A 13036-nucleotide genomic window follows, 5' to 3' on the forward strand; every position below is an offset into this window, starting at 1 on the left:
TAACGAGGAAATAGAATTAACTATAGATACAATAATGAACTACTGGAAGTGGAAGCGACGTTAAGCCGGCCTCGCTATCTACCCCCAGGGGTAACGTACATGCCTATTACCTCGAAGACCTGGGCTCGATTACCGAACAGATTACTATTACTAAGATCTGAGGAATGGATCGAGAGAATTGGGGAGCTATCTCAAGGCGAGAAAGTGACCCTGGTCTAGAGAATAATACAATACGGCAGACCAGAAAGATATATAGTAGAGGACATGCGTTACTGCGTAATCTGCAGATCTTCTAGCTGAACGGCAGTCGATTGGTAGGCAAAGCTCCATCAGAACTATAGCACCATCGGGTTTTATTTGACTTGGGGACCATGTTTGCCTTTAGGTTTGTTCCGCCGTACCTCGGAAACAGCTGGAGATATTTCAATGAAATTTGGTGTACGTTTAGGTAAAATCATATGTTAAATATTAGCCTGTATACTACGCGGATAACTTCAACGAGGAGTGTACAGTAAAATAAAATAAAGAGCAACTCGGAAAAGAACATTTTTCAGTTATTATAGACTTTTCAACGTTCAGTCTGTAAGCCTCTCTGAGTTAACTAAGATTCTCCACAGCCACGTTTAGTTCCACACATTTTTAAATCATCAAAATATGGGTCTACTCATCGCCGCATTGACCTCTATCTACTTTTCTTACCCTCAATGACCAACTGTATTATTCTTTTTTTTTTTTTGTTATTTGCTTTACGTCGCACCGACACAGATAGCACAGATAGGTCTTATCTCGACGATGGAATAGGAAAAGCCTAAGAAGTGGAAGGAAGCGGCCATGGCCTTAATTAAGGTACAGCCCCGGCATTTGCCTGGTGTGGAAATGGGAAACCACGGAAAAACATCTTCAGGGCTGCTGACAGTGGGGCTCGAACCCTCTATCTCCCGATTACTTAATACTGGCCGCACTTACGCGACTGGAGCTATCGAGCTCGGTCTTTATTCTTCTTCTAGGTAACATACCCTCTTCCACTCACCTCATATGACCCCACCACCTAGGCTGGTTTGTACACACTAGTGTGGCGTCATTCAGTGACTTTATTCCTAAAATAGCATTTATGTCCTCATTACGAATACCTTCCTGCTATTGTTCACACCTGTTTTAACCCACGATCAATCCCGCTACTTTCATGTCTGTTACTTCTAATTTATGAATAAAATATCATCACTCCAATCATATTTCACTCCTATAAGTCAGTCTGAAAACAGACCCGTGTAAAGATAGTTTCGACCGGGAGCTGAATTCTTACAGAATTCCGCTGATCGTAACTGGGAGCGCACTGCATTTGTTTCGTTGCACCTTGGTTGAATTTCACTTACTGGCAGAATACGAATCCTAAATATTTGAAATAATCTACCTGTTCCAGTTTTGTATTTCAGACCTAACATTCGACCATCTTAGCTATCTTCCCTCCCGATATCACTTTACTAAAAGCAACGCTAATTTTCATATCAAACTCGTTGCACCTCTTTCGAAGTATCAATGTATTAGATTGCGGGCTTGCAGCAGAGTCTGCAATTGAAACGAAGTCGTCAGCATTAGCCAAATTATTTACTATATTTCCACCCAACTGAATCTCACCGTGCTGTTCCATACTTTTCAACAAATTATCCATGCAAACTGTGCAGAGCCCCTGTAACTACCTTGAATCAAGAACTCATTTCACCATAATTTCACACTGCGGCCTAATTATCAGTATAAATGCTTTTAATTGCCTGTAATAACCTTGCACTGATACCATAATCCCTCAGCATTGCTAAAATATTTTCCTTTGGTATCCCACCTAGGAAACAAAAGCATAACAATCTATTTCTCTCATAACATTTTAACATGAATATGTCTTATGGGACAGGTTCACAACCTTAGAAGAAGATTGCGTGTCAGAAGCCTGGGTTCAATTCTAAACCTCTCATATGGAGTGCGGAGATATGGCGTGTTATTCGGCAGTAGTAGACCACGGGTCAACAGCGGCTTGCACTCTCTCTCCACATATCCAGATGCGCAGCTCCTTCAGAAGCGTCTTATTCAAAGACCTGCGCCAGGCCTCTCTGGAGGTCATCCGCAATCAATCACCTCCTTATTCGTAGTTTATGCCTTTCCTGGAGAGATGTAATGTTTACAGTGCACTATGTCTTCTGTTATGGGCTAGAATAAATTGTTATTTTCATTGATCTGTCTCAGTCTCATCCTTGGCTCTGACAATATGAAAGTGACCGAGATATGAACGACGCTCGTAATACCATTCCTTGTGCAGCCAGTCCCCGTTATAAATGGTGTGGAAATATCGCTCATGGGGTCGGTTGGTGTATGCATTTCAGTGGGCTTGGCAACGGTGTGGAAAGCAACGGAAAACTACCTCACTCCTCATTTCCCTAGTATGCCTCTTCAGTGACACCTAGGCTGTCTATGATAGCTGTTGGTGGAGCTGTGGAGGATCAAACCAGCCTTCGAACTGAATACCCAACATACAACAAACGTAGTTTATCAGGAACGATTACAAATACTGTATATCAAGCCACGCGCCTGTACAAGAAATCATTGGACGACGGGGATTCGCGTTATATTTTATACACTGCGGGTTGAATAACTACAAAGAAATAGAAGCGCTGATTCACCCGATTTATCCAGAGGAGGAGAAGGGCGTGTGTAATTAGAGTAGTGGTTTAGCTGCTGGATTTCCCCGAGGAAGTCCTCAGTTCGATTCCCACTCGATCCCGTGTTAGAATTTTCACTTAAAAAATCAAGTGACGGCAGGAAGGACGGACATCCGGGCATATAACCACGGTCGAAACAGAAATAAACTAGTTGACTCCAGGGACCCCCAAGAATACACGGGGTTGAGCTCAAGAAAGTGTTTTTTATGAATAGCTGACTGATTGTTGGCTTGTTTCTGAAATAGATTACTCGACAGACATGGCGGATCTATCGAATTGATTGACTGTTTGACTACAGTAATATGAGACAACGTATGTCTATGAAATACTGACGTGAAACGGCAGTAGCTAATCTATTAGTTTCTGTCGCCACCATAGAAAATGCAGTGCTATAGCCTTTATGATTAAACTTGGGACAAAACGTCAGTGCAAGATAAATGACCATGGAAGTTCGTGTACCAAGCATTTGTCAATGAAAATTACCACCCTACTTATTGCTCTAGTCCACATGTGGAGGAACAGGATATGAAAATTATATCACATTTACTCCATCTGTCACACTTCCTTATTTGGCCAGAGCTCCATTAAATATTTCGGCATCAACACCCATTAGCACAAATGACTCGGCGCATTCCCCGAATACGAGCTAAACCAGAGCGGGGCCACCTTTCAGACAGACAACCTTCAGTTTTTACTCGCCCATTAGATAATGGGCTACACATATTGCATTCTCCCAACGTGAAGGCCAAGCAGCGTTATTTTCAGATGATTGAAAAGAAAAGCAGATATGTAGTATATAGGCTAATTTATTCAAATTCAAGGAAATAATAACGGCGCGTGGACTCCGTAGAGGCCTAGTGCAGGTCTTTCAAGTTGATGTCTCCAGGCAACCTGCTCATCTGTGAGGATGAGGCCCCTATATCTGATGAATTCTAATGTTGAAAACACACACACACAGATTCCGAGCCATCGGAATTGTTCAATTTAGGTTAAGATCTCTGACCCGGCAGGAATCGAATCTGGGACCCCTAAGACTAATGGTCAGCACGCTAACCATTTAGCCACTGAGCTGGACTAAATTCGTGCCCTTACCAGGAGGTGGCTCAGCTTTCATAAGGCACACCTCCAATGCAGGAGAGCTAAATGCACCATTTTATCCATGTAGCAGCACCCCTGCCATTGCTAAATCTCTGGCAGTGCGGGGAATAGAACCTGGGCCTCCAACGCCGACTGCTAATAGTACTAACCATTACGCTAGGGAGGCGGACCAGGCAATCATGTACTGTAAATCAGAAGAAGGAAACAATGAACAAGACGACCAGTGTTGCCAGGTTGAGGGATCTCTCCCTTTGCATAGAGATTATTTCAACTGAAAGGGAATAAGGGATTTCTGTTGGAGAATGATTGCAAATTAAAGATGTAACAGTTTTCCGTTTTATCGATGTTTAAAAAATTTCTTTAGCCTCCCTTAAGAAGAAACGCATGCTGGCTCCTTGCCTAAATGATGATCGTACTGGTCTAGAGACCCGGGCTCGATTCCCGCTCGGGCTGATGATATTGCTGTTAATAATTTCTCTGTTTCGGGGACTGCTTGATTATGTTCGTCTCAGTACACTTCTTTTCCTGTCGACCTCCATAGTGTAAGGGCAAGGAACCAGACAGAGTTTCTTCTTAAGAACACTTAAATGGGTTCGGTTCCCGCTACTGTCAGAACCTTAACATTGGCAGGAGAACTGGTATATAGCTGCACCACTTCCGGACTTCTTTCATTAACATACAACACACTACACTACCAACCACACCGGGCGAGTTGGCCGTGCGGTCAGGGGTACGCGGCTGTGAGCTTGCCTCCGGGAGATAGTGGATTCGAAACCCACTGACGGCAGCCCTGAAGATGGTTTTCAGTGGTCTCCCATTTTCACACCAGACAAATGCTGGAGCTGTACCATAATTAAGGCCACGGCCGCTTCCTTCCATCTCCTAGGCCTTTCCTATCGCATTGTCGCCATAAGACCTATCTGTGTCGGTGTGACGTAAAGCAACTAGCAAAAAAAAAAAAAAAAAAAAAAACTACTAACCACCTCAGAAAAAGCGCAATAGCACACACATCCCTCCGTATTGGGTTAGCGACTGTAAGGCCATGTTGTTATTTGCGTCATCAGTCCATAGACTGGTTTGATGCAGTCCCCATGTCACCCTACCCTGTGATAAAATTTTCATTTCTACGTAACTGCTGCATCCTACATCTGCTCTAATCTTCTTGTAATGTTCATGCCTTGGTCTACCCCTACCGTTCTTACCGCCTACACTTCCCTCAAAATCCAACTGCACAAGTCCTGGGTGTCTTAAAACGTGTCCTAACATTCTATCTCTTCTTCTGGTCAGATTTAGCCAAATCGATCTCCTCTCGCCAATTCGATTCAGTATCTCTTCATTCGTGATTCGATCTATCCATCTCACCTTCTGTAACACCACATTTCAAAATCTTCTATTCTCTTTCTTTCTGAGCTAGTTATCGTTCAAGTTTCACTTCCATACAATACCACGCTCCAGACAAAATTCCTCAACTACATGTTTCTAATTCCTACATCAGTGTTCGAAGTCAGCAAATTTCTTTTCTTAAGAAAGGCTTTTCTTGTTTGTGGTAGTCTGCATTTTATGCCATCCTTAATTCTGCCATCGTTAGTTATTTTACTACCCAATAACAATATTCATCTACTTCCTTTAAGACTTCATTTCCTAATCTCATATTTTTTCTTGTGTCACGTGATTTCGTTCGACTGCACTCCAATACTATTCAGCAATGTATCCAGATCTTCTGCAGTATCAGATAAAATAACATGATCAGTAAATCTCATGGTTTTGATTACCTCTCGTTGGATTGTGATTCTCTTCCCAAATTCATCTTTGATTTCCTTTACCACCTGTTCCTATCAACACTGAAAAGGAGGGGGACAAACTGCAACGTTGCGTCACTCCTTTAGGGATTGCTGCTTCTTTCTCAGTGACCTCGATTCTGCAGACTGATTTTTATACAGATTGTAGATAACTGTTCCTTCTCGGTACCTGATCCCGATCACCTTCAGAATCTCAAATATCTTGATCCAATCAATATTATCAAGTGCCTTTTCAAGACTACGAACGCGAAATATTTAGGCTTGTCCTTCTTAATTCGATCCTCTTAGATCTGACGTATACGCAGGATTGCTTCACGTGTTCCTACACTTCTTCTGAAGCCAGATTGATCTTCTCCCAGCTCAGTTTCAAATTGTCTTTCCATTCCTCTGTAAATAATACGTGTTAACATTTTGAAAGCGTGAGATACTAAAATAATGGCGCTGTAGTTTTCACACTTGTCAGCACCGGTTTTCTTGGAAATACTGTAGGTATGATAACATTCTGCCTAAAATCGGATGGCACTTCTCCTGTCTCAAACATTTTACACACTGAATGCAATAACATCACCATGCTGGTTTCTCCTAAGGCAGTCAGTAATTCAGAGAGGATGTCATCAAGTCCAGAGGTATTGTTTCTGCTTAGGTCTCTCAAAACTCTGTCAAATTCTGACCTCAATATTTGGTCTCCCTTTTCTTCAGCATCAACAGCCTCTTCTTGTTCCAGAACCATATCAACTACGTCTTTACCTTAGTACAACTGTTGGATATCTTCCTGCCAACTTTCTGCTTTGTCTCCTTTCCTTACAAATGGTTTTCCATCTGAGCTCTTAATATTCATACACCTACTTTTCGTTTCTCCAAAAGTTTCCTTGATTTTACTGAATGCAGCATCTACCTATCCTAGGACCATACAACCTTCAACATCCTTGCACTTCTCCTTCAGCTATTCTTCCTTAGCGGTCCTGCACTTCCTATCTACTTCATTCTCTAATCGCCTGTATTCCTTTCAGTCCTTTTTATTTTTTTGCATTCTTCTGAGTTATCCATTGATTCTTGGTTGCTCTTTCCTTTCTTCCTAACATTTCTTCAGCAGCCTTCCTGATCTCATTTTTCACGATTGTTCACTCTTCCCCTATTGTGTTTCCTTCAGCATTTTCATTTAGTCCTTGTGCAACATGTTCCTTGAAGCAGTCCCTCGCACTCTTTTCCTTCAATACGTTTAGATACCGTCTCCTTGCATTCCTTCCTTTCTCCAATTTCTTCAACTTCAGATGACATTTCACGACCAACAAGTTGTAGTTAGAGCCCACGTCTGCTCCTGAGAAAGTTTTGCAATCCAGCACCTGGTTTCTGAATATCTGCATAATCTTTTTATTTCTACTTGCTTTACGTCGTACTGACACAGATAGGTCTTATGGCGACGATGGAACAGGAAAGGCCTAGGGATGGGAAGGAAGCGGCCGTGGCCTTAATTAAGGTAGATCCCCAGCATTTGCCTGGTGTGAAAATGGGAAACCACGGAAAACCTTCTACAGGGCTGCCGACAGTGGGATTCGAACCCACTATCTCCCGGATGCGAGCTCACAGCTCCGTGCCGTTAAGAATCTCTGCATAATCATAATGAAGTCTATGTAACAGCTTCCAGTGTCTTCAGGTCTCGTCCACGTATACAGCCATCGTTTGCGGTGTATGAACCAAGTATTAGCAAGGATTAAATTATGGTCGGTGCAGATTTCAACTAGCCGACTTCCTCTTTCATTCATTTGTCCCAGTCCGAAATCTCCTACTGTATTATCGTATCTTCCTTGGCCTACCACTGCATTCCAGTCTCCTATCACAATTAGATTCTCATCACATATTGTACTATATCCTCTATCTCTTTATATATTCTTTCGTTTTCATCATCATCCACTGAGCTAGTAGGCATATAGACCTGCACTACTTTAGTGGGCATTGGTTTGGTGTCTACCTTGACGACAATAATTCTCTCAGTATGCTGGTCGTAGTACGTTACCCGATCACCTATTTTCTTATTCATTATTAAACCAACTCCTGCATTTCCCCTGTTTGATTTTGTGTTGATAATTCTGTACTTACCTGACCACAAATCCTGTTCTTCCTGCCAACGTACTTCACTTATATCAACTACATCTAGCTTTAGTCTATCCATCTCCCTCTTCGTATTCTCTAACCTACCGCAGCGATTCAAACTTCTAACATTCCACGCTCCGACTCGCTGAATGTCAGTATCCATCTTTCTGATCACTGCCCCCTCTCGTGCAGTCCGCACCCGGAGATCCGAACTGGGGGCTATTTTACCTTCGGAATATTTTACCCGGGTGGAAGCCATCATCAGTACATTATTCATACAGAGAGAGCTGTAATTCGTCGGAAGTTAGTTACGGCTTAATTTCCCGTTGCTTTCAGCCGTGTCGCAGTATCAACACAGCTGAGCCATGTTGAGTATTATTACAAGGCCATATCAGTCAATCATCTAGACTGCCGCCCTTGCAACTTCCGAAAGGAAGCTATGATTCTTCCAATCATCCATTTGTTAGACTGTTCTCTCGACAGACACCCATCCGATATGGTTGCACCTGTGGCTTGGCTGTCTGCTTCATTGGGACACGCAAGCCTCCCCACCGCGGCAAGATCACATGGTTTGCAGGGGAGGTGGAAGGGCATCCAGTCGTAAAAGTGGACCAAGTCCATATCAAATACTGGCCCCAACAAATTGGGTTTAAGAACAGGAAGAAGTAGTATTTCGTAAGAAGAAGTTCTGAAAAATCTCACTGAAGCATAATTTTCTATAACTATTAGAAGTTTGCCCTTCCACCTTCCGCCCCCCCCCCCCCTACTTGCGACCCCACGGGCTGAGACGGGCAAGGGTTCCCCAGTTGGCGGCTTTTAACCCCAAAACTTCTCCCGCGGTCGGTCTAGCGTAGTGATATTCAGGGTTCCCTGTTGGTGTCTTTCCTTCTCGACACCGTGGTGCCAGGTGAGGGGGAGGACTGGGGGTGGAGGTGGGGGTGGGGCTGATGGCCGTTCACGTGTACCAATACCAAGGATGCCATTTCTGTGGGGGCAATTTAAGCACGTTATTATTCCATTTATTATTAAAATATTAAAAAATATAAATAAAAATAAAGTACAAACAAATATCCAGATATATTTTGTTTCGTGCATAACCCTCGCGGTGGTCACAGATGTTAGAAGAAAGAAAGAACTGGTGAGTAAACTCACCAAAAAGTTACAGATACCTGTAAATGATCCCCATGAGCTATAATCGAAATATTGAAAGATGCGTTTTGATAGTTCTTAGATGGAGGTCCGTTTACTGTCTGCAGGGTAAGTGGAAGGGCATAGGAGATCCAGTTGCCATGGAAACGAGGACGGATCCACTGCGGTTGCCATGGAAATAAGCCTGCTGGCGGGCTTGTGTTGTTTGGAGTTGCCAAACCTCTCATTTCTGAGTTACGTACAACAGAACACAGCGCTCTGAACAAACGAACAAGTGAGGTGGGAGCGAAAGGAAGAAGAAAGGAATGCAGGAATGTGGCAACACCGTGCAATGGCACGTGCAATGCTCCTCCCTCCAGTCCTATCTTTCAAAACGCTTCTTTTAGAATATTACGGGCCTAGTTTTACGTATGAATAACACGTGTCTCAAAACACTGAAATTAAATTCGCCGATAGGCTTTACGTCCTTTTTAACTACTGCAGCCTTAGGTGCAGGAATTTTGCCTTGAAGGGAATCCTTAACAACGTAAGTAAGTCTACTGCGAAATAAACTAGTCAAATGACTTTCAAATACCCGTAAATGTTCACACACCGGGCGAGTTAGCCGTGCGGCTAGGAGCGCGTAGCTGTGAGCTCGCATCCGGGAGATGGTGGGTTCGAACCCCACTGTCGGCAGCTCTGATGATGGTTTTCCGTGGTTTCCCATTTTCACACCAGGCAAATGCTGGGGCTGTACCTTAATTAAGGCCACGGCCGCTTCCTTCCCATTCCTAGGCCCTTCCTCCTCCATCGTCGCCATAAGACCTATCTGTGTCGGTGCGACGTAAAGCAAATACCAAACAAAAATTTTAAAAAAAATTCACACGTGAGCTATTTTTCCACACAAGAAGGATAATGCAGGTATGGAACAAATGGACTGTAATAAATGCGCTCTCGCTCGGTTTCAGGCTATCCGGAATGAAGGGATGGGAGTACTCTGTTCTATTCGGTTCCCGCTCTGAGCCCTCAAAGTTTGAAATAGGACTTTAGATACACTCAGTATTACTAGAACAAATGCACTCACTTTTCAGGCACAGAGTGCTGCCTCTGAGAACTTCCGATAGTCACAGACAGAATCTGGCAAAGTAATTCGCAAGACGAAAGTAAAGTTATTCTCTTTGACCTCAGCAGTTGTAGCGCTGAAAGAAGGACTAATGGCCTTCTTGCACTGTAGGATATCTTGAATTGGAATGAGATGGGACTATTTCCTTTAAAATGAGCAGGCGTTATTAAAAGAGTGAGAGAGAACGAGTAAGTTCGAAGTACAGGGGGTTCCCCGCGCAAAGCAGCTTGCAGGTATTGTCATACATCACACTTAGCAGCGTTATTACCATTCCAAAATTCAAATGTTTAAACCACAAAAGTTCTTGCAACTTACTTCATTTAATGCCTCAGTGATTAATGTTCGTGTTCTCTTGATTTATCAATTCTTGAGGTGTAATTGCCAATGTGTTTCCGCTGCCGAAAGCAAGTCACTATGTCAGTCCATTAATTTTCATTTACGACAGTGTAATATATATTTCTTTCTGTTCACAATAATAAAAGAAGTGTTGAAGTGCTAGAGATGTCCGTAGAATAATATAACTTTCCCTCATAAGCTACTTAGTAATAATTCATGAACGTAGTTTGGCAACAAAATGCCGCACCGAACGATTCAAAGTTTTAGTAAAACGTATTAGAGCAAGTTACTTGGGAACATGGTGCACCACCCATAACGATGTGGAGTTCGGCGTAAAAGGAGTGGATCCAAGTAGGAAACAAGTGTTTCCTTACTCTTCGAAGTACACTGTGATTCAAAGCTCTTTCACATTGAAAAAAAGATCAAGATGCATGTGCGAGGTTCATCTGCAACCTTAAATACACAGACCATGTGACATCGTCCTACACCAAAGTCGGCTGGCTCCGTCTACAAGAAAGACGTAATCTTCACTGTCTAACCTTACTGCAAAAAACTTTGAATGTCATATTCTCCTCCTTATCTTAAAGAACGTTTCTGTAATTTCTCATTACACTATGAAAGAAAACCACAAGAGCACAGAATATGTACAAATCCTTACCATACCCAGTCACAAGTCTCAGCATATGGCAATTTCTTCACAATTACTACAAACCGTGAATGGTAAAACCTGTCTCAAGACGTCACAGGGATATTAGTGTCCAAGAAATTTAAGTGCATGCACAAAATATCTGATAGTTGGTTACAAAGAGCAAGATATAATCACTTTTTCACCCCCTCGTCCTCTTTTCTTTTTAAATCATCTTCCTCCCGTCTACTTTATTCTTCACCGAGCTCGATAGCTGCAGTCGCTTAAGTGCGGCCAGTATCCAGTATTCGGAAGATAGTAGACTCGAGCCCCACTGTCGGCAGCCCTGAAGATAGTTTTACATGTTTTCCGATTTTCACACAAGGCAAATGCTGGGGCTGTACCTTAAATAAGACCACGGTCGCTTCCTCCCCACTTCTACCCCTTTCCTATCCCATCGTCACCATAAGACCTATCTGTGTCGGTGCGACGTAAAGCAACTTGCAAACATTATTCTTCCATCCGTAACTTTTTCAACTTGGGTGGAAACTCACAGGCAAGAGTTATATTTCACAGATAATTATATTTTGCTTAGTAATTTTCTTTTTGTGTACAAGTAGTTGCTACTAGCTATAGTTCAAAAGTTCTACAGGGAATAATGTTATGATAAATTACCTTTTAATTATATGTAATTAGTTATCAATCTAATTTTGATGCTGGTTAAGTAGAATCATGATGATGATGATGATGATGCTTGTTGTTTAAAAGGGCCTAACATCGAGGCCATCGGCCCCTAATGGTACGAAATTAAATAACAAAAAATACAAATTCATCCACTGACCAAAATAAAATAAAAAATGTCATGAAGAATGAATGGATGGACATGAACCCTACAGAAAACAAAAACAAACAAACAAACAAACAAACTAACTAACTAACAAACAAATAAACAAACAAACAAACAAAAACAGTGGATCAGACTCAAAAAGAAGGTAGTTAATTAGAGTATTACTTACCAAGGGACCATTTATAAAGCACAATGATGCTTGATGTCTGAAGGGGTGCTAAATTCACGTGTGTGGCCCCACAGAATGGTACATGTCGCGAGTAAAGTAGAACCATGGTATTTGTCATTTTGGGGTACTGATCAAAAGTAGCGAAGACTCACGGTGGTCTACACAGGATGGTACTAATCTCAAGTATTGCAATTCGTACAGGGAACGCTGACCTATGGTGTTTCTCACACAATGGCGCCACTCATAGCCAACGCAAACCGGTAAGGTTCCTCACCTAGGTGTACTAGTCACGGGCGCCGGTATTCCCGTGGTGTTCCTCACATAGTGGGTACCAATCACAGGCAACGCTGACCCACGGTGCCGCTCATATAGCGGTACAACTCACAGACTACGCCCAGACCCGCGGTGTTGCCCACATGGGTACAACGTACGGGTACTGGAATCCACCAGGCCAGGCTTTTTACTGCTACTAATCACAAACCTATTTCGTACCAATTTCGTACTACAAGCAAGTAAATGCAACCCACGGTGTTCCCCGCATGATGGTACGAATCAAGAGTAGTTTCATGGTTCTAATTCAATCATTCCTTGGTCGCCCCTTGTAGTTGCCTCTTACGACAGGCAGGGGATACCGCGGATGTATTCTACATGTGCGTCCCCCACCCGCAGGGAGTTAAGGAGAATCAAGACTGAAATTTGGAAGTTCTACAATTTCCCACTTATCACAACCAAATTTAAAACACAAGCATATATGTATTATTAAGATAGAGCACCGCACACAATTTGAAGTTGATTAGTTAATTTTCTTGTGAAGAGATTAACAAATAATAATGACTCTGGGTTTTGCAGTCTGGTATAAACTACTGGAGATATAAGTTTTTCAATGTTTCATTATTCATATATTAACAGACAAAACTCTAGTTTGGTGCTATTTTAGGAACAAAAATATAGAGGTAATATTCAACTGATGATAAAATTCTAAACTACTTTTAATTCCTGTACATATTGAAACTTTATTAGAAAATTTCAGGTGAATCTGATAAGAATGCTGTCGCAAGAAGCATTTCATACATGGCAAGGAGCTGATGATATTTTAAGCTAGAAAAAAGCAA

Source organism: Anabrus simplex, chromosome 1, assembly GCF_040414725.1.
Source record: "Anabrus simplex isolate iqAnaSimp1 chromosome 1, ASM4041472v1, whole genome shotgun sequence".
Classification (NCBI taxonomy): Eukaryota; Metazoa; Arthropoda; class Insecta; order Orthoptera; family Tettigoniidae; genus Anabrus; species Anabrus simplex.